The sequence below is a fragment of the Lissotriton vulgaris genome, chromosome 8 (assembly GCF_964263255.1).
Source record: "Lissotriton vulgaris chromosome 8, aLisVul1.2, whole genome shotgun sequence".
NCBI lineage: Eukaryota > Metazoa > Chordata > Amphibia > Caudata > Salamandridae > Lissotriton > Lissotriton vulgaris.
This window is the reverse complement of record NC_141696.1, coordinates 107,260,401-107,281,107: the sequence shown is the minus strand read 5'-3', so window position 1 is coordinate 107,281,107 and position 20,707 is coordinate 107,260,401. Positions and strand designations below refer to the sequence as shown.

The 20,707-nt window shown below is 45.2% G+C and overlaps 1 protein-coding gene across 2 annotated transcripts in view; it reads left to right on the top strand.

Annotated features, from left to right (window-relative positions):
* Positions 1-20,707, top strand: part of LOC147693550 (sodium-dependent proline transporter-like) — a 323,414-nt gene that overhangs the window by 143,106 nt on the left and 159,601 nt on the right. The gene's annotated exons all lie outside the window — the stretch shown is intronic.

Genomic DNA, 20,707 nt, shown 5'->3' with positions numbered 1-20,707 from the left:
TGGCAGCCAATCAAATTTTAGTAGAATCCGCAAATCCACTGCAAGGACTTCTGTCCCCAGATATCTATAATTTTTTAGGTTAGATACCTCAAACTACTGAACTTATTTACGCCTAATCACAAAAAACATGCTTTCTTGACCAACATCTAGCTTTCTGCTAAATTTGGTATAATTCCGTTTAGCAGTTCGGCAGTAGTTGTGTTCAAACAATGAAAAATCCCCATAGACCTAACATGGGGAAAACTTGTTTTAGGACCACCCCCCCTCCCCCCCCCCCCCCCCCCCCCCATTTTTTCTCGGACCCCACTTGGCAGGTCACCCTTAAACTTTCAACACAACAGCTGAAACAAAATGGGAAATTTTGGGAAAATGTTGTGGGGATTAGTCAAGCTGTGACAAAGTTATTGAGAAAACAAAAAATGCTTTTCCCGTGGAAGCTTTGGCCCGAACTTGCCCCCCATGCCCACTCCCCAAATAAATAAAAAAAAAGGTGATGTAAAAAAAGACTGGGCAACGGAGGAGTAGGTGATGGAAAAGAATCTGTGGTGGCTTTCAAATGGCTGCCACCTCTCCATGTTGCCGCCCATCTCGGCGAGGTCTGAACCAGGAAGCATCCAGTCTCCCCATAGCCAATCACAACACTGCAATGCAGTGTTGTGATTGGTCTTAGCGCCACAGTTAGGTGCTTAGACTGGGGCATGGAGCCTGTGCATGTTCCTCACCAGGCTGTGCCTTATTGCCTGGTGGGAAGAGGCAAAGTGCGCATGACTTTTTGGCCAGTCCATGATGGCCGGCAAAACAGTCATGCCCACTAGGAATGTGCAAACCACTCCTCCGTGACCCCAGCCCGGCACTAACCTAGCCCCATAGCAAAGAAAAATGAAATGATACTAACAAGGTTACTATCATTTTATTTTTTATCTGCTCTGCAAGCAGTGAGGCGCGCTCCTCCACCCAAGTGGAGGAACTGTCCCTGAAAAGAATGGGGAGTGGGTGGGGGAGAAGATAACCGGCACACAAAGGAGAAGTCAGCACAGTAAGGGGAAGGATGCATTTTAGCGGGGGAGAAGCATTCAAAGGAGATCTTTCAAAACAAGCGAAGCAGCAAATCTAAGCACGGAAGTAGGTACGCTATGGGCAGGCTGAAAACCCATGTCCATTCTTCATAAACCCACAATAAGCATTTCATGGGCATTGATTCACCAAAATGCCAGGGGTCGCGGAACAGTGTCCCAATTCAGGAGAAAACAATGGAAGCAGGACTGTCTCTACCCGTTCCATACCTCCCCTGGTCCCCCATGGCTTCTTTACTCCAGGTAGCTCTGCACCCAATTTTGAAATGCATGTGCCTGAGGGCAGCTGGACAAAGCCATGGCAGACATGGGTGGGTTGTGCCGAGCAGTGTACTTTAAGGGAGGCAATTAGTTGGCCAATGGAGGCCAGTCCAGTTACCTGGGCAACCACAGAATAGTTCAATAAGGGTGGAAGTTGAGCCCATGCATGTGATTGGCTGCAGCAACCCCGGCCCCAGTGTGACTGACTCTGGCCAGAGCTTCGCTGAAGAGAAGTTAATCCGCAGCAGGTGACCATGAAGGGGAGAAATGCACCACTCAGCTGATTGTGTGACAATATGCAATCTGAGCTGTGATGCAGGGATTAAAGCGAGATACCCAATTATAACTCCAGATGTATGACACTTGGCAGAGCGCTGTAATATCCCATATATACTACTATATACATACACATCAAACTTGATCTGCAGCCCCCACTTCCATCCTGTGGTCTGTGAAAACTCACTTTCTCTCTCACACAAACTTGAATGAAAACCAAAAGAAAATGCCTGAAATAAAATGCTTTTAAAACGTAGACCTGAAAGTAAACTAAACGTGTATTGGTATGAACAAAAAAAGTACAAATAAAAAAAAACGCGAAATAAAAGCACTTGGTGTAACTCTTCAAAAATGTGTGCCATCTCGATAGTTTGCATACTAGAACAATAAAAGTGGCTTAAATTTGGAGACCACTTCTCCTGCGCTGTTCATTCTGGGATAGCACAGTAATATTGAAAGCCTCCAAGCCTGCTTGGGGCTTCCTAGGGCATTAGTGTGTTGCTCTGCTACACTTCAGCTGAATTAATCAGAATTGTAACAGTTCCAAGTTGCAACTGTTACAGTCTTGAGGCTGACACAGAGCCTCTGAGCATTTTTCACAGTAAAATGCTATTTTGTCTCTGTTCTGAGCAGTGCTTAATTTGAGCCTGTGGTTTTCAGTGCTCTGCATCGGCACTTGACAACACACTTACCTGCCTTTATGACAGTCTGCCACATGGTGGCGCTGCTCATCAAATTTAAAGATGAGCCGAATGACGGTTATTTATACACATAATAAACATTAAAACTTACTATTACCTGTCTCCCCCACCATCCCTTTAGCTCTGAGGACCTGGAATGATCTGAACTGTCGCACTTGCAGGTGAGAGATGGTTAGTAGTTGTTTTGGTTCTATCTGGCAGTGATGACAGGTGCAATGGGTGGTGCAAGATGCCATGGCCTCCTGGTCGGGTTCCAGGCACATATTAGTTTACAAATTAAAGCACTGGTCCCTAGAGCTGCCTTTGCCCCCTTTTAGGCTAGGAGTCACAAGGGCATTGCCAGGGGTTGCAAGGCAGTGCAAGGGGCTTCAGACCTCTGGCGACCCCCAAATGACGTCCATGAAACATTTTTCAACCAGACCTCTTGCGCTGTCTTGTAGGCTCAGAAATCCAAATTGTCCCCGTAGGAGTCACTTAAATAGTTTTTCATAAATTCTTCGTTAGTCACAACAGTGATCTATCATTCCATAAATGCAAGAAAAATACAGTATTTTACTGTTGTTCATTTTTTTTGAATTATTTTCATTATCAAAAACGATGAAAGATGGCAACATAAATAGTACTATATATACTGATTTCCTTTCAAGTGGTATACAACACCTTTTGTTTTTAACATGGAAAAGCAAAATGCCATGTAAAAAAGAATTAATCACAATATACTACATTCATTGTAACATCACAAGAAAGTGGTACAAAATGACAACAAAACGGTGTTAGGCGTCGACGTTTCGGTCCTTCTTCGGTTTATAAAATCCATAGGACCATCATCAGGACAAGTTGCACAAACATATCTACAAATAAATACAAAAATCAATATCTAACTCCTTGCATACCAGATATCGTCTAATCACCCAAAGGGACAACAAAACCAAAGACATGCACTCTACGTGTGACCAAAGAGTGTTCAAACCAGGACACCAAAACCCAAATACAAATAAATCAGTGCACTATGATAGTCTGATAAATTACACAAATTTAAGAAGGTCTTACCAAAAACCTCCAGCCGGAGGTTGCAAGGCCTGAGAGGACAAAAATGTCCAAATGTCTAAAAATATAAAGTGAAGACCGACGTAAGACTTGAATAGGAAACTAGATCAATTTATGTATAGTATTAAACACATAGAGAATATACTTACAGAGAGGTTCACTTAATCAATCTGCTAATGTCATGAAAGTATATATTGGCCCTGTATGAATACATAAAAGTGAGCCCAACATCAATAACACTTTCTAGCTCCGGTTTCCTTCACCAAAACCTGCTGACGCCCATCGTGTGAAAAAAATGAAGTACTCACATCAAGAGTAAATCAAGTCTCAATCACCTGTAATCAAAGAAACCTATTAACACTGACAACACGTCGGACAGAACTACCCAAAAGTAACGTTATGCATTTAATAGTCAGCATTTCTATGAACCATGGTGCTGTAACATACTTTAGGGAAGACGCTGAGTTCGACTTCCTCTCGGCTTGTTCTTACACGAGTGCCGAGCCCGGCATTCAGTAAACATACCCCTCGCGCTACGCAGCGTCATGACGTGCGTACTGCCGTCTTGTGAAACGAGCAGTGCTCTAAAACAGCTAACCTGCAAATATCTTTTTACACTATGTTTAAAGCAAAACTGTCTACTCTTATGAAACAACTGACATATAGGTGTCTAATAACACTAAATTGAAAGTAAAGCTGTCATCGGGCACCATATATCAGATTAATGAATATATCGGCGCCATCTTGGAACGGAGTCCGTTGTATACGTAATATGGCCCAATACAGGTCAAATACTATAGTAGCTTACCCCAAAACAGTGGACTACCGGCAATCTCAAAAAAACATATAGTGTTTTACCACATCATACGTCTACCAGTGGAATTATGATACACTTTAAACTCTATCATGGAAAGTCAGGAATGAAATCCAAATTACAGATGATCACAATGTAGCCACAGTATGCCATTTAATTAAGGAGTTTAACCCCTTGTCAACCGTGTTGCACGTCCAGATCCATTTATTCTCCCTAAGGGTGAGAAGACGATCAACATTGTGGTATCGTTTGGTACACTTGATGACATCAATGACAAACCATAACATTTCATTGGGTAAATGTGACTTCTGATGATAATGTTCTACCAATGGTGCAGTGGTCACATTACATTGAATGCGCGACTGATGTTGTAGCACACGTTTCTTTACTTCTTGAGTGGTTTTACCTATATACAGCAGTGGGCATGGGCATTGTATACAATAGATGACATTTCTTGTATTACAATTTGTATGGTGAAACATTTTAAATTATTTCCCATTTAATTTGCAACTTTTCATTGCCTTAGTTGTCTCACATGCTGCACAATTACCACAAGGGTAATGTCCAATGAAAGGAGTAAGACCCCACTGTAACTGTAATGTTATTGATGGTGTTTCTTTGTAAGCTTATACAAGGTGATCTCTTAAATTTCTCCGTCTTTTGAATGCAAAGCGAGGCTGTGCCAGATGGGGTTCAACCTTTCTAATCAGATGCCAGTTGTTTTTGATGATCGATCTAATTTTGTTAGATTCAGAACCAAATGTCATTACACATGTCAGAACTTTGTCCTGATCGTCAGAATCAAGATTTACTTTTAGTGAGTAAGGTATCGCGGTCATAATACCATGTGCGTTTCATGGCTTTTTTTACCAATCTGTATGGATATGCACGCGTCACAAGTTTAGATTGTAGAACCTTTGCCTCACGAAAATAATCCTCCCTTCTGGTACAGTTACGTTGAAGACGCAGGAACTGTCCAAAAGGGAGGTTATCCCAGAGGTTTCGCGGGAGGTGGCTATCATATTTTAAAAGGGTATTCCTTGCCGTGGGTTTAGTATATAAACGCATCGACAGAATATTGTTGTCATTGTATATGGACAGGTCCAGAAAACTGAGTGCATTCCTGTTGCTTTCCAATGTAAAATGCAAGTTGACATCCTGTTGGTTCACCCAAGCATAAAAATTACCCAGTTCCTCCTCCGTACCATTCCATATTAAGCAGACATCATCGATGTACCTCAGATAATGTCGGAGATTGTCCACAAAGGGATTGTTGTTATATATTACTTCATTCTCAAAAGCGGCCACAAAAAGGTTAGCTATGTCGGGCGCGAAAATTGCGCCCATGGCTACTCCTTTTAGTTGGCCATAAAAATCAGTTCCAAAGATAAAGTAATTCTCATTGAGGACGATCTTGGCACATTGGACTATAAATTCTGAAGGAACTTGGTGAGGCCGTGTTCGTGTATCTAGAATGTTATTGATAATCACCAGAGCATCATTTTGTGGGATGCTCGTATATAAATTGTCAATATCCATAGTAACCAGCATTTCAGACTGTGGATCGAATGGTTGGCCTTCTAGTTTGATAATCACATCTCGACTGTCCTGTGTATAAGCTTTTGTTAAAGGCACAAAGGGTTTCAGAAAAAAATCTACATATTCAGCTAATGGTTGCAGAATAGATTGACAACCCGCCACAATTGGTCTTCCAGGGGGGCACTGACTGTGCTTATGAATTTTGGGTAGCGTATAGAACGCTGGAATAGTGTAATCACTCTTATTCATATAATCAAACTCTTTTTTTACTTAACCACTCTCCTTCAAGGCCTCTACTCGTCAATGATAGTATTTCTTTACGTATTCTAGATGTCGGGTCCCCTCTAAGTTTCTTATAATGACTTGGATTGTTGAGTTGTCGTAAGACCTCATTATCATAGTCAGTTCTGTTCCGTAGGATAATCCCGCCCCCTTTGTCTGCGGGTTTGACAATAAGATCTTCCCGATTCGATAGAGTTTGAAGAACCATTCTCTCTTCTTTTGAAAAGTTAAACTTAACATACTTTCTTTCCTGAAAAACTTGTTGTGTTTCATTCAATACTACATTTTCGAATGTGATTAGATCTTTCGGCATCACATTCGTAGGAGGAAAGAAGGTGGAAGGGCATTTCAAAGCACTGATGTTGTGGTGTAGGACACAGGAGTATTTGCAAAAAAAATTTCAAACGTACAGTTCTGAAACATTTATGAAGTTCTACGTATGTCATGAACGCGTCATTTCTATTAGTCGGTACAAAAGACAGTCCATGACTTGTCTTGTAGGCTCGACCTAATAAAAAGGGAGATATATTGAAAATGAGATGGCATAGCAAAACGAAAAGAAAATGAGTAGAGGAAAAGAACTAAAGTGGAAGTGAAATAAAAAAGAGGAAACCGACCGAAAGAAGAAAAATGTATAATGATATTGTTAGGAAAAAGTAAGAATTAAAGAAAGGGATTGGTGCATCTTTTTGTATTTGTGCATTTACCAAAGAGACGAACAATTGACCTCGGAAGATGAAGGTAAATATGGATAGCAAGCATCATGGAACTGAGCAAGAGAACTGCACAAGATTGGAAGGAAAGATCCGAGAAAGGCCTGCCAGGGAGGTCAGGAGGCTTCTGTTTACTAATCTCTTGTTTTATTGCATAGATCTATAGATCATTCAGACGACTGATCATTTATGTTCTTCTGTCATTGTTCTGCTTATACTTTTATGTATCATCAGTGCTTGATGTTTCTGCGATGGTATTTGATCATTATTTGTCTTATGTTAAAAAATAAATATTTAATAACGAATTGAGATCCAAAAAAAGAAGTTATAGTGCTTTTTACTCTTTTCTCTCAGCCTTTTCCACCTGCAAATTCTGGTAATTTTCACCTGTAAAATGTGCATGTGAAAGAAAAATTATATGGAGGTATGGCTTTTCAAAATTACAACTTGTGATTCTAAAAAAGGCAGAAAGGCCTGTGTTCACCTGCATCAGAATTACAATTAAATCTGTGATGAGATAATACATATCTAGTTTGAGATGAGTGGAGTTTTGCAGTATTTAGACCTTCATATGTGTAGATAGATCAGAGGTAACTGTGTAATATGGTCCTATATTGCCGTTCTGGTGGTGACCTACAGGGCAAGGCCCACACCAGAACCCACAAATGGGCACACACTCTTCACAATTGCCATTGATAGATGGTCCCATCAGTTTTATCCCCTTGTGTGCCTATCCCCACCCCGGTAAACATTTCTAGAGCTTCCACTGCTCACTGTCTTCCCCGAACGGGATACCACCTTTCTAGTAAGATCAATATGCACTGATGCACAAACCTGGCCTGCTGACTTCAGGTCCAGAGCCGACCAAGGGATGGCCTGCCGACTCCAGGTCGAGAGTCAACCAAGGGATGGCCTGCCGACTCTAGGTCCAGGCCGACCAAGGGATGCTGTGCTGAGTGCAGGTCCAGAGCCGACCAAGGGATGGCCTGCTGACCCCAGGTCCAGAGCCGACCAAGGGATGGCCTGCTGACCCCAGGTCCAGAGTCGACCAAGGGATGGCCTGCTGACCCCAGGTCCAGAGCCGACCAAGGGATGGCCTGCTGACCCCAGGTCCAGGCCGACCAAGGGATGGCCTGCTGACTCCAGGTCGAGGGCGGACCAAGAGATGGTGTGCTGACTGCAGGCCCAGAGCCAGTCAAGGGATGGCCTGCTGACCCCAGGTTCAGGCTGACCAAGGGATGGCCTGCCGACCCCAGGTTCAGGCTGACCAAGGGATGGCCTGCCGACTCCAGGTTCAGAGCCAACCAAGGGATGGCCCGCTAACTCCGGGTCCAGAGCCAGCCAAAGGATGGCCCGCTGCCTCCAGGTCCAGAGCCGACCAAGGGATGGCCCGCTGACTCCGGGTCCAGAGCCAACCAAGGGATGGCCTGCTGACTCCAGGTCCAGAGCCAGCCAAGGGATGGCCCGCTGACTCCAGGTCCAGAGCCGACCAAGGGATGGCCCGCTGACTCCAGGTCCAGAGCCGACCAAGGGATGGCCCGCTGACTCCAGGTCCAGAGCCGACCAAGGGATGGCCCGCTGACTCCAGGTCCTGAGTTGACCAAGGGATGGCCCGCTGACTCCAGGTCCAGAGCCGAACAAGGGATGACCCGCTGACTCCCAAGTCGAGGGCGGACCAAGAGATGGTGTGCTGACTGCAGGCCCAGAGCCAGCCAAGGGATGGCCCGCTGACCCCAGGTCCTGATCAACCAAGGGATGGACTTACACCCAAGCGTTCCTAAAGTTGACAACCCTATTCCCAGACCTGCTCCACTGCTGGCACTTCTTCGGGCTGCAACCAGTGCAAAGGCTGAGGATGTTCATTGATCCGTTTGGCAGGAGCCCAGCTTCATTAGTTGATATCCACTCTGAGATAGGCACCTGGTCACGGGTGGATCATTGGTTCCATCTTGCATGCAGGAATCTTGATCCACATACCTTTGTTCAGCTGGCTTCATAAGTCAAACACTCCAGAACATGACAAACGCGTCTCACTCACCTATTTTGATTTAGCACACGGTGGTCACCTTTCTACACACCTTCCATGACAAACGATCTTCACAGAGGTTTAGATTGTCAGTGTACCGGTGGGTAGCCAATCATAATCCATTTGCATACCTCGAGCAGATTTCCCCCCCATTTGGCTTTGAGAAGACAATAAGGACTGTAGAGATAGATTCACTCGGAAACAGCGTGAACATAGAAAGAGGTTAATTTATATGGAGCAACCAACGACGCACCCAGAGCAGCCGATCGGAATCCCACGCCACAGGAACTTCTGTGGAACACAACCACCGCCAAGGAATGCGAGGCAACTCTGGTAAGTAACACATTTGAGGGCACGCGGGGTTACAAGTACCTATCAAGTACCTCATGTGGTCTGGTAATAAAATAAATGGTCCTGAAAAGTCTAAACCTAAGTTCTCCCATGCAGCATTAGGATACTGGACAGGATGCAGAGGGGTGTTGAGTGCCATCCAGTGTTTGTCGGAAATTAGACTTTCAGGGCACCTATCAATCGAGAATTTCACCTGGACATCAATTCCATGCCACCCGTTGTACTGTTTAATTTTCATGATGATTTGGTAGAACCTAAATTGCCTTAGTGCGCATGTTTAATAATAGAATCCCTTAATTTTGTCAGAGGTACCTACAAACCCTACAAAAAACGTACATAAGTAAACCATTGGCTAAAGACCGTTCATCTGCTACATGAGCAAATGATCATCTTAGTATACTTTTTTCCGTCCAACCTTGAACAACATACTCAGACTTTGTTCCAGGTTTCATCCTCCTGACCAGCAGTCAACCAGTCCAATTCACTCAAACCTGCACATAATTTAAGGTTAATGGCATCCACAGATGCCACACAGACCTCATCATCCACAAAGTCATCTTCTTCCACGTCTTCTAGAGGCATCTGTGAAAGGCAGCCTGAATGAAAAAATATTCTCCCTGGAACATGCCTAATTTCAAACACAATTCTTATAATTTGGACACTAATCTTGCTGACAAATTGTTACAGGCTCAATTAGAAAAAAATGTACACTAGGTGTTGCGATCTGTTTGTAGAATAAATTTACGTTTGCTCGCAGACGTACATTTTGAATTTGTGAACGGCCCAGACACAAGCTAAAGCCTCCCGTTCGATTTTGCTATATTGTTTCTCGCATTGTTTGAGGGCTTGTGAGGTGAATAAAGCCTTATCTTCTTTACCTGTATGCTTTTGGCTTAAAAGAACTCCAAGACCCAACTGACTCTGGTCTTCGGTGATAACAGAAGTCAGACCTTCTTGAAAGGCGCTCAAGGCGGATTTTGAGTTCTACTCTCGCACTGAGAGGAAAGGCTCTTACTTTATTAACCACAGGCTGATCAAGAGGCTTAAGCCTTATTAAATGCTCAAACCCTTTTACACTGCCCACTTCCTCACGAAATACATTCTCAAATCGAGTTAGAATACCTTGTACTGGATCTATGAGGTTGCAAACGTAATCTACAGGTAAATCCCCCAAGAGAAATGGATTATCGGAACCAGGCTTCCAAATCATGCCCATTGTTGCTAAATCCTGACACCCACTAATATTTTTACCCCCGACGGCCTTGTACATTTTAGTCACTGTTTCTCTACCCAAACAAACTAGTTTAGGAGAAAAGTATCCCAGCATGTCAATGTCCTTTTCACCAAATGCCTTTGGGTTGACCTCATTGGGGGACAGTTCTCTATCCCAGAGTTCGTGGAATGTGGGATCTCTCAAAATGGTAATAGGGGAGCCGGAATCTGCCATTATATGCATAGTTACACCATCATTGCTGGCCTCACAAGTGGGAACTTTGAAACACTTACATTCTATTGTTCATACTACATTACTAATTGAGTCTGTGCATTCATCCACCTGTGTATCAATAGAGCTGTCTCTTATGGTGGTCGTATTACTTCTGCAGACCGACTGAAAATGTCTTAATATCTTGCAAAAAAAGATTTTCCTGAAGCTGGACATCCAGCAAAGCTACCAATGTGACTCTTGGAGACACATCAGAAACAAAAAAGAACCAGCTTTGCGCTGAGTAGGTCTGGCACTCTTATACTTAGTGGAGAAATTTGGCTCAATGATTAGAGCGGCAGACCCTGATGCAGAGGTCTAGCCCGGGACCAGGGTTCAATTCCTCGCCTCGGCGGGTCTTGGGCTCAAAATTCCACGGACCTGATAATTCTCGCCTCGGTGCCTATTCCAATCATGGAGTCCCACTCTGCAACTCTGGGCAATGGCTTGCTTAATCTCCACAACGGCCCCCACAACGCTAAGGATGCCTGGCCTCCACCTTGGGGGTGCCCAGGAGTGGACGCCTCACAGGGAAAGCCAGGATGGGTTCCACAGCGGTATTCGTACAAGCGCCTTCAGACCCTTGCGGGTGAGTAGTGCGCTATACAAGTATCAATTTACAATTTAGTGTTCACAGTACATATGTGATCGCTTGAGTACTGTCTTCTGTTGTCAGGGTGCTGACTGAGGCATCGCTGTGCAGGGCCTTGGTGGAAATGAGCGAACGTTCAATGCTCTTCGCTAAGTCACTGGCCTCACTAAGGGTGGGGTTGCGGCAACGTAGTATTCTTTTCTGTATTTTACGTGAGGCACAGCTAAATACGAACTGATCATGTATGCTAGTATCGACAGTGGGATCAAATTCACGAGTTTTTCAACATATTCTTCCACATTTTCACCTTTGGCCTGTTTGCACTTGAAGAAATTATGACGCTCTAACATGATATTGGGTTCCGTTGCGAATTGTTTTTTTAACCGCTCAAGAGCCTCGATATAAATGTTTTCTTGTGAATCACCAGAACGACCAGTAGGAGCTTGAATACGTGATAAATTGAAGATTTGTTGGGCAGCACGTCCAAGACTGTCAAATAATAGGGTACATTTACTCTGTGGATTGTAATTGCCAACGTCGATCGCCACAAGATGATTTTCAAAAAGTCTGAGCCACTCTGACCATTTGATGGCTGGTTTACCTGTTTTTGCTAAAAGAAAAAGAGCGGCTTGGTGATTTGCTTAGGGGTTGCCATGTTGAGGACAATGTAACCAGGCTATGTATCTGAAAATTTGCGAAATGTAAAATGAAAGAGAGAAAATCTTTAAAAAAAAGAATGTATGTCTTTTTTGTAAACATTTTTTGTTGTTTTTAACTTGTTGAAATTTAGTGCGCTGTTGAAGAAAAGCGCAGTTTCGAGCAGAAACAGTTAATGCAGTTATTGGCAGAAGTAATAATTCGCAAGAGCAGAGATTTCCGGCGATGTTGAGACCATTGGTGCATTGGTGAAGAATAAACTGCACCAAGATGGCCACCCCGTTGGACGTCGTGTGACGTCATGCCCAGGAGGCCAGAGAGCGCTCGCGCAGAGAGGAAGCTCACAACAAGGATCTGTGAGACTAAGTGGCACTGGCCCCAAGGATTAAATAAATAAATGTTGAAGCACTTGCGAAGTGTTGAGCTGGCTCTTGGACAGGCTTCAGGACTCCGATGTGGGCAGCATGGCGGAAGCTGAACGTTGAAGAAATCAAAGCCGACCTGCTGGGAAGGTGATGAAGCTCTGATGCGGGCACGGAGCTGTCTGCGTCTGGCTTATAAGATGTGAAATGGCATCAGTGGGCTGTGGAAGAGCTGGGCCGTTAGACCTGGCACCTTGGCGGGAGTCTCCCTTCCACTTTTTGCTGATGTGCCTCAGATGTGTTGCTGGTGTTAGCTGATCAGGGCACTGCGCCACGGACAATCCGTGACTAAGTGCAAGTGCTCCCAATGTAAAGTGTACCTGTAATTGACTTCCATGATTGGCTCATTTGATTTACTGTCAGTCCCCAGTAAAGTGCACCAGGAGTGCCAGGGCTTGTAAGTACAAATACTGCTAGTGGTCCTGCAGCGCTGGTTGCGCCACCCACAGAAGCAACTTTTTATAATATGTCTAGGGTCTGCCATTGCAGAACCTGCGTGCAGTCTGGTACTGCCATGCTGGCTGGGCAAGTGCACACACTTGCCAGCCTTTAATCTTCCCTTTACTCCATGTGAGTCACCCCTATGGTAGGCCCTAGGCCAGGGTGCCTTGTAAGCGTAAGGTAGGACAAGCCCTGATATGTGTGGCACGTCCTAATAGTGAATTACAGCCATGTTCGTTTTTCACTATTGTAAAGCTACCTGTTCTCTTCTAGGCCAGGATGGGCTGCTGGAATTATTACACTCTATAATCCTAGCAGGCTCAGGGAACAAGGTAGAAAGTCCAGTTTAGTATGCCTGAACTCAGAATAATAAAATACTTCTATTACTAAAGTTTATTTTAATATCCTGTGTTTGCAAATGCTACTTTTAGAAAGTTAGCATTTGCTTGCTTGACTATTTCAGCCCGCCTCTGCTAGGATGTGTATCTGCTGTCTGGTTTCTGTGAGTGACAGGGCTGGGGGATTCCAGGGGACAGTCTGGGCTGCCAGGTGGTGAATGGGGAGATTACCCCCAGGCTAGGTGGGAGGAGTGCCCCTTGACTCTGAATAGGGCTGTGCTCTGCCGCCACAATGGTGGCTCCACCTCCTGTGGAGCATCTGATGTCCCTGCCCTGCAACCTGAAAGCAACAGCAAGAGTCTCCAAAACAAAGTGCTCCAAAATGGGTTGAACCAGGCCCAGGCCCCCTGGCCTGCAAATACAAAATAAACTGATTATAAAGGTAGGAGCCCTGCTCCTAAATATCAGATCCTGTTTTGACCACAAAGAATCTCTTCCCGACTAGAAGGACCAAGAGAAGCTGAAGGAGGAAAGACTGTCCATGACCTTAAGGACTGGCCTGCAGTGGTGCCTTGCTAAGTATGGAGAGGAAAAGACCAGAAAGGACTTTGTCATATTTGTGCCTAAAACTATCTCCAAGAACTTGATCTGAGCTTGCCCCCCTGAACAGAGTCCCAGGACCAGTGGACTCTATCGTGCCTTCCCTGCCAAGTTGCTGGGACTTGTCTGATCTCCCTGTGCCGCGGGAGCCCCGCCTGAAATGTGCCTCGCTCGCCCCCCTCTTGCAGCCCGTGCCTGGCCGCCCTCCTGCCTCGAGCGCATCGCTCTCCCCTGAGCTGTGCCCCGCTCCGCTGGGCCACCCGCACCCTGCCCCCCTCCTCCTTTAAGTCTCACACCTTGATCGCCCCAGCTGCCGAAAATAGCCCGGAGCCCCCTTTGGGAGGCGAGAAATGCCCGCACGCTTAAAGCGCACCGGCCACCTCCCGCCCTGCTCCGGCCTTGACAGAGATCGCCTGCATTGTATGCCTCACCCGTACCTTGGAGGATTTCGCACCGCCTTTTGTGACCCTGCGTGTCGTACTGGCTTGTTGCTTTCAGCCAAGTACGCCTCGCACAACGCCTGCCCAAGTGCCTTGAAGTGCGTTGCGTACGATAGGAGCGTACCAACCAGCACCGCCTCGCACAACGCCTGCCCAAGAACCTGGAAGTACGCGACATACGCTAGAAGCGTACCAGAACTACACCGTCCCGTTCGCTCCCAAGGCCGCGCCGCACAAAGGAGAGCTGCGCTGTATGCTGTGTACAGGCCGCCTTCGTGCCGCATTGCCGCCTCGGGGGGTGGGGTTTGGGTGAGGGAGATCGAATACCTGCAAGGTACGCCTATGCTGTAGATCTCGCCAGCAGCCCGGACCCTCCGCTGCGCCCCTCTAAAGTCCTGCTCCAGCCTCCTGTCACGACAGCCTACCACGAGCCGGATCAGCGCTGCCGATCCTCATCCCGGGTGGCCCCTTACTCGCCGCATGGTCTGCATCAAAAGGTACTGTGCCAATCGGATCCAGGGTCCGCAGCGTTTGTTTTCCCTGCCGGTCCCCACTCAACAACGGGTCACCACACAAGCACGCATTGATCCCCAAGCGCGGAAGCTCCCTTCGTGAAAGGTACGAGTTCATCAAGAAAGGGGTCCCCCCCACTCGTGCGAAGCGCACAGGACCCTCAAAAACCAGCCATTAGAAAGAACTATTGCCTAATTACATCTAGTGGCCTCATTACTTAACGACATATTGGTCTTGTGAATAATCCTGCACATGAAAGTTATTTTTACATAAAGTCTACGTATTTTTGATACCAACCTTATGCCTGGTGTCTATTTGTGGGGAGTCTGTAGTTTTGCTGTATGTGGTTATGAATGCTTAACCGACTTAGCGCCCTGAGGATTAGCCTTGTCTGCTTGCTCCACACAACCTAAAGGGTGAGCAGGGGTTATTCTTAAGGGGTAGTTCCCTTGCCCTGACTAGAGGAGAGGGTCCCTGTTTGTCACAAGTGCATACCTGTGCCAACCAGAGACCACCAATTCTAACAGGGGCAAGATCCGGTTGTCGCTAATATGTAGAGAGAGATTCACTCTGAAGCAGTGTAAAGATCCAAAGAGATTTATGGTAATGGAGCAGCCCACGACGCACCCAGAGCAGCCAATCGGAATCCCACGCCGCAGGAACTGCAGTGGAACCCAACCACCACCTGGGAACGCGAGGCAACTCTTGTAAGTAAATAACACATTTGAGAGCACGTGGGGTTGCCCCATGTCCTCAATAGTATATACAACAATACGCAAGTAACACAATACGCGAGTAACACTTACTACAAGGACGACCCTAGTGATGTGAATGAGACTGCTGTGGGTCAGTAATATCTGTTGTCAGAAGGGTCCAAGTTACACGAATCGGTGCACGCTCTCAAAAAGAGAGGAGGAGCTTTTCATTGGTTATGAGCCGAAAGAAAGTAAGGTAGTAATCCATAAAAGACTTGTTCCCCTTATGCTGTTAACCCAAAGACTCCATCTTGTTGAAATAAACAGCCGGAAACTGTATGGATGGTGATGCTGGAAAAGACAGAGCCTGACTGATAGACAGGTGCCAGTTTCAAGAAACTTGTCTACTTCCCGTCCCCCCACTGCCCTCCAGCCTCCGTATGTTACACGTGGCCACTGCAAGCTTGAACTTGTCTCGACTCTCCCTGGTCGGCTTTTTTCCGTGCTTTGTTGCTGTTTCTTCTTGAACTGCACCATCTATGGGTTTGCTGAGGGTGCTTCATGTTTTATTGCTCCCTCAGCAGAGTACCGGATCTTTTATGCACCCAATGTGTACCACCACCCCAGGGAATGATGACTATCGCTGACACACCAGACTACCAGGAGGCTGAGTTTATTTATTTAACAGTTTTATATAGTGCTGCTTTATCCAAGATGGGTGTTTGTCTGCCATACAGAAACTTGATGAAAAGTGGCTGATTGAATTGTGAAGATTTAGTAGTCATTCTACCAGTACCCCTGAAAGAGTCCGTCATATACCGACATGTACAATTTGCTGATTCCAGTGTAACAGAGGTCCCTGGCTGGGGTATAATGACAGTGTGGTCCTCTGTGCGTGATGCAGACCAGTGATAGCAAGGATAATGCAGCCCCTTATGAGCCCTGAAGGGTCCCATTTTAAGGGACATGGTCAAAGTAACTTGGCTATCCAATTGAAATTAAATAGTATCTGAGACCCAGAGGTGAATGACCGCACCCACCATAGATTTTATCCATTCACCATTCACTGCCACAGACTATGGAAAAAGGGACTTGTGGTAGCTTGCAGGGAACTTTGAACTTTTCTTAGAATTGGTTCTACTGAAAAAAAACACTTTAGAGTTTAAATAGTTCTAGGAAAATAGGCATGTGGCAGCGAAGAATGCAAGTTGCTATTTACCTGCTCCCTGAAGTGTGCGGATGTGTGTATATGCTGCACCCGCTTCCTGTGGGCATGTCTCTGTGGGCCTGCCATCCTCCAATGAATAACTGTTTACTAGCCATGTCAACAAACACGCTTGGCAGGCTGCCTGTCATGCCTTCTGTGTATCAATTAGCAGTCAGTCAGCAGGGAGTCCAGGAATGGATCGCTTCTGGCAGAGGCAACCTGCAGCCAGGCAGCGGGGGGAGTCCAGGAATGGATCGCTTCCAGCAGAGTCAACCTGCAGCCAGGCAGCGGGGGAGTCCAGGAATGGATCGCTTCCAGCAGAGTCAGCCTGTAGCCAGGCAGCAGGATAGTCCGGGAATGCATCTCTTCAGGCATAGTCAACCTGCTGCCAGGCAGCGGGGGAGTCCAGGAATGGATCGCTTCCAGCAGAGTCAGCCTGTAGCCAGGCAACAGGATAGTCCAGGAATGCATTTCTTCAGGCAGAGTCAACCTGCAGCCAGGCAACGGGGGAGTCCAGTAATGGATTGCTTCCAGCAGAGTTGGCCTGCAGCCAGGCAGCGGGGGAGTCCAGGAATTGATCGCTTCCAGCAGAGTCAGCCTATGCTGGCATGGTCAGGAGAAGAGGCATGCTTGGGCAAGGCTCAGTACCTGGAAAGGGAGCTTGCTGTGCTCCAAGAAGTCGCACCTCCTAGACTCATGCTGCGGGGCACATCTCATATTTATGTAGATTAAATGTCTTAAAGTGTAAAAAGATCCCTGGAGTAATTGATGCTTAAAAATCAAAACTTGAAAAGATCATGAGAAAATATGACTTCTACCACAGTAAGCAACCAAAATAAAAACATATTCTAAAACAGGAAGTCTGCAAATGACATGACTTGGTATAACAAGCACTGGCAAAGAAAATAGGTCTTGCCTTTGGGACCCATTAGGAATGCCAATGCTTTTTGACGAGACTGCACCAGTCAAAATGAGTTTTTTCATGCCATTGCATTACTTAATCTAACCTGATAATTATTTTTCTAAACTTTGGGCCTGATTACAATTTTGGAGGATGGGAAACTTCGTCGCAAATGGAACGGATATTCCGTCTACCGTATTACAAGTTCCATAGGACATAATTGAACTGTGATTTAGCGAACAGGATATCTGTCACTTTTGTGACGGAGTAACCCTGTCCGCCAAGATCATAATCAGGCCCTTTGACATTAGTGTGTGCACCCTACCAGTCACCTTTCAAAATTTGGCTTCTACTTTGTTGAACTTCGAGTTGACTTCTTTCCGCCACATCATTGTCCTGACATCAGAATGTGGGCAACTTTTGCTTAATACACCAACTTTTAAATTTGTTAGGAAAAGCCTTCATATATATCCAATTAAATTGGTGAAGGTATCTGTAACCGTTTTAGTCCTCTGTTTCATCATTCTTCTTCTACAGCCTTTCGGAAGCATAAGGCCTGAGTGTTTGTAATTCAGAACAAGAACAAATATGGTACTGTGCAGTAAATATCCTTGTATTTGTCAAGGATGCACAGATCCTGTTCTTGGTCTTCCTAATCTTTATGAACAAAGCGATAATAGACAACTGGTCAAGACCACTCTGCACTCCAGCTTGGATGTGACATGTATCACTGACCAAATATAGGAAACAAAAATATCATGTGGACAGAATATTGTGTCAAAAATATTGAATACCAAAATATCAAGAAGGGAAGTGCAAATAGATGGGTATAGATTTACTATTCTTAACTCCACAACTACCTATCATTAAGATACAAATATCGTCAAGGAACATGTATGTGGAGTTATATATAATAAAACTTAGCTTACCTTTAGAATTTGCCTTCACAATATTTTTGTCCCATGAAATTCAATTTCCGATATTCTGTCTCAATACTCTTTCAGTACAATACTGTCAATGTGGTTGACTGCAAGAATGACGTTCAGTGCTCCTGATCACAGATGAACATCTAGCTATGCCAAACAGATTAAAAAACAAGGAGTTCAATGTGCACCCTGGTTTGACTCTTCTATATCGGGGAATGTTTGACGTTCACTTCCTACTCGCACACAACCACACGGAGATCCAATTATTCATGTAGAGTTTCGATTGCAGCCAGTGACCCATGTGGAATTCTGTATTTCTTCAACTCGTTCCACGACGTTTGCCTAATGACTAGGTCAAATGTAAATTTGAAATCCACAATGCAACAAAACAATGTGGGGAAGATCTTCAGCAGAGTCAGTGTAGGTAAAGTAGCAAGAGCTGTGCAGGTGTGATTAGTGGAAGATGCTCTCTAAAACATGTTTGAGAAGCAGATAAAAAAGTCTGTCTATTAACCCAGTTCAAGAGATGGATCTACAGATATTATACTTCCTTTTTGTAGGTGTGTTTTTTTGTTTTAATTCATTCATTTGGAGTAATTTGCATTTCCAGAGAAACCGCATGCTTTTCTGCCTCATGCGTTGATCGGACGTAATAGCGATCATGGGTGCAATTGCATCAGAGTGGGGAGGGATTCATGGCTTCAGTCGCGTCTGCCAACTCATGGCTGACTTATTATCCAACCTTGCAGGAGACAGGGATATTTTCCATGATTGCTCTAGGACCAAATTTCACCTTACTAGATATCCATCAAAAAGAGGCCAGTGATTTTTTTAAGCTTCAATACATATGTTATTAGACATAATAAATTCTTCATACGAGCCTCCATGGTGTCTTGTCCAGTCAGCTGTTCAGGCGGGAAAGTAGTAGGAGACCACAGGTACTACCTTGCCTTTAAGGCTATTCCCACCGATGTAAGAGTTGCTGTGTGCTGGTCCTCTCTGTGCACCACATACAGTGTTGGGAATGCTTGAGTTTTGATGAAGAGCCCTGATGAATCTAGTATGTGCATTCTTGAAGGCGACTTCCCTGCAACTGACTGTTCCTCGACACACCCTCAAGGCAAACCGATTGCTCCCTAGAGTCCTCTCCCACAGTTTGGAAACTGATTGGGCCCAAATGTAAGAGATTCTGACACCTATAAGCTGATTGGTTCCTCTTCTGAGACTCCCACAAGTTAGAAACTGGTTTAAGGATTGGTTTGCGCTACTGCCTGAAGCCTTCAATCAAGCTATGTTTCACCATGGATCTTCTGAAAAGATCTAAGAGTTGTCGAATTGTTCAGTTTCAATTTTTCTGCACAGGCACAAGATCATCATCACTTGATCCTAGAGAAGAGTGCCCCTTTGCTCAGTAACCTCCTGCCCACCCCCAAAATACCTGGTTCTTTAAAGCGCACACTAACAGTTGTCTGGTTGACTCTCTCAAATGTTATGGTGCTCCACCATTTACTTAGTCTTTATAGGCTTTTTTCAGACCCAGCTGATAGGGCACCAACACAGTGCATTTATGCTAGATCAACTGCAGATACTACATTGGAACTCTGCTTTTTTAATGCGCTGGCGGTAAATATAGTAACCATAACTTTGTGCCACTAGAAACCAAAAGGACTTACTGAACCAATGTGGATCAACTGGAAAATGAGAATTATGTCCCTGGTTAACTACATTTTAACTCTGATTACATTATGCTCTTGTGAGTAATGTGCACAAGAACGTAAAAATTTGCAGCACGTGAAATGCTTATTATCTTCTACAACATTGCATGCGCTGTAGATCAACAGCTCCCATAAGACTGTCCTGCGGGGGTGTGGTCACCAACATGGGTGTGTTCTGCTCCTCACCGAGACATCCATTGCTGGAAACTGGGTGTACAGAACAACATGCCATCAATTTTACACATCTGTGCCAAGGCTAGATATGGCCAACATACCACTGGGCCTTTTCTGCTCGTGCCAGTGTGACAAGGCAGAACAGCGTGGGCCAAACCGCGCATTATAGGGCGGGGTTGGCACAATGATGGGAGAGCTAAATTGAAACCATCAGTTCTGATGCCTTCTAGGTCTGTGGTAGCCAAGGTGAGCAGATCCACTGAATCCATGCCAGATTATCCTGCTGTCCATGCACAGTAAATTTACATACAATGAATTTAAGTGGAACTCAGTGATGCAGTTTATGGATTCTGGCCTCCTGGGCATTTGTTGGATGTCACTCGTCTACAAAGTATTTCTCTGATCATCAGAGTTGATATTATTTCAAAGCAATACTTATTTGTAATTTTTTTTTGTATCTCTTTACCTCCCCTCTTGCTTCTGCCATCTCTTTTCCACCACCTTCCCTTCCTCTACTCCA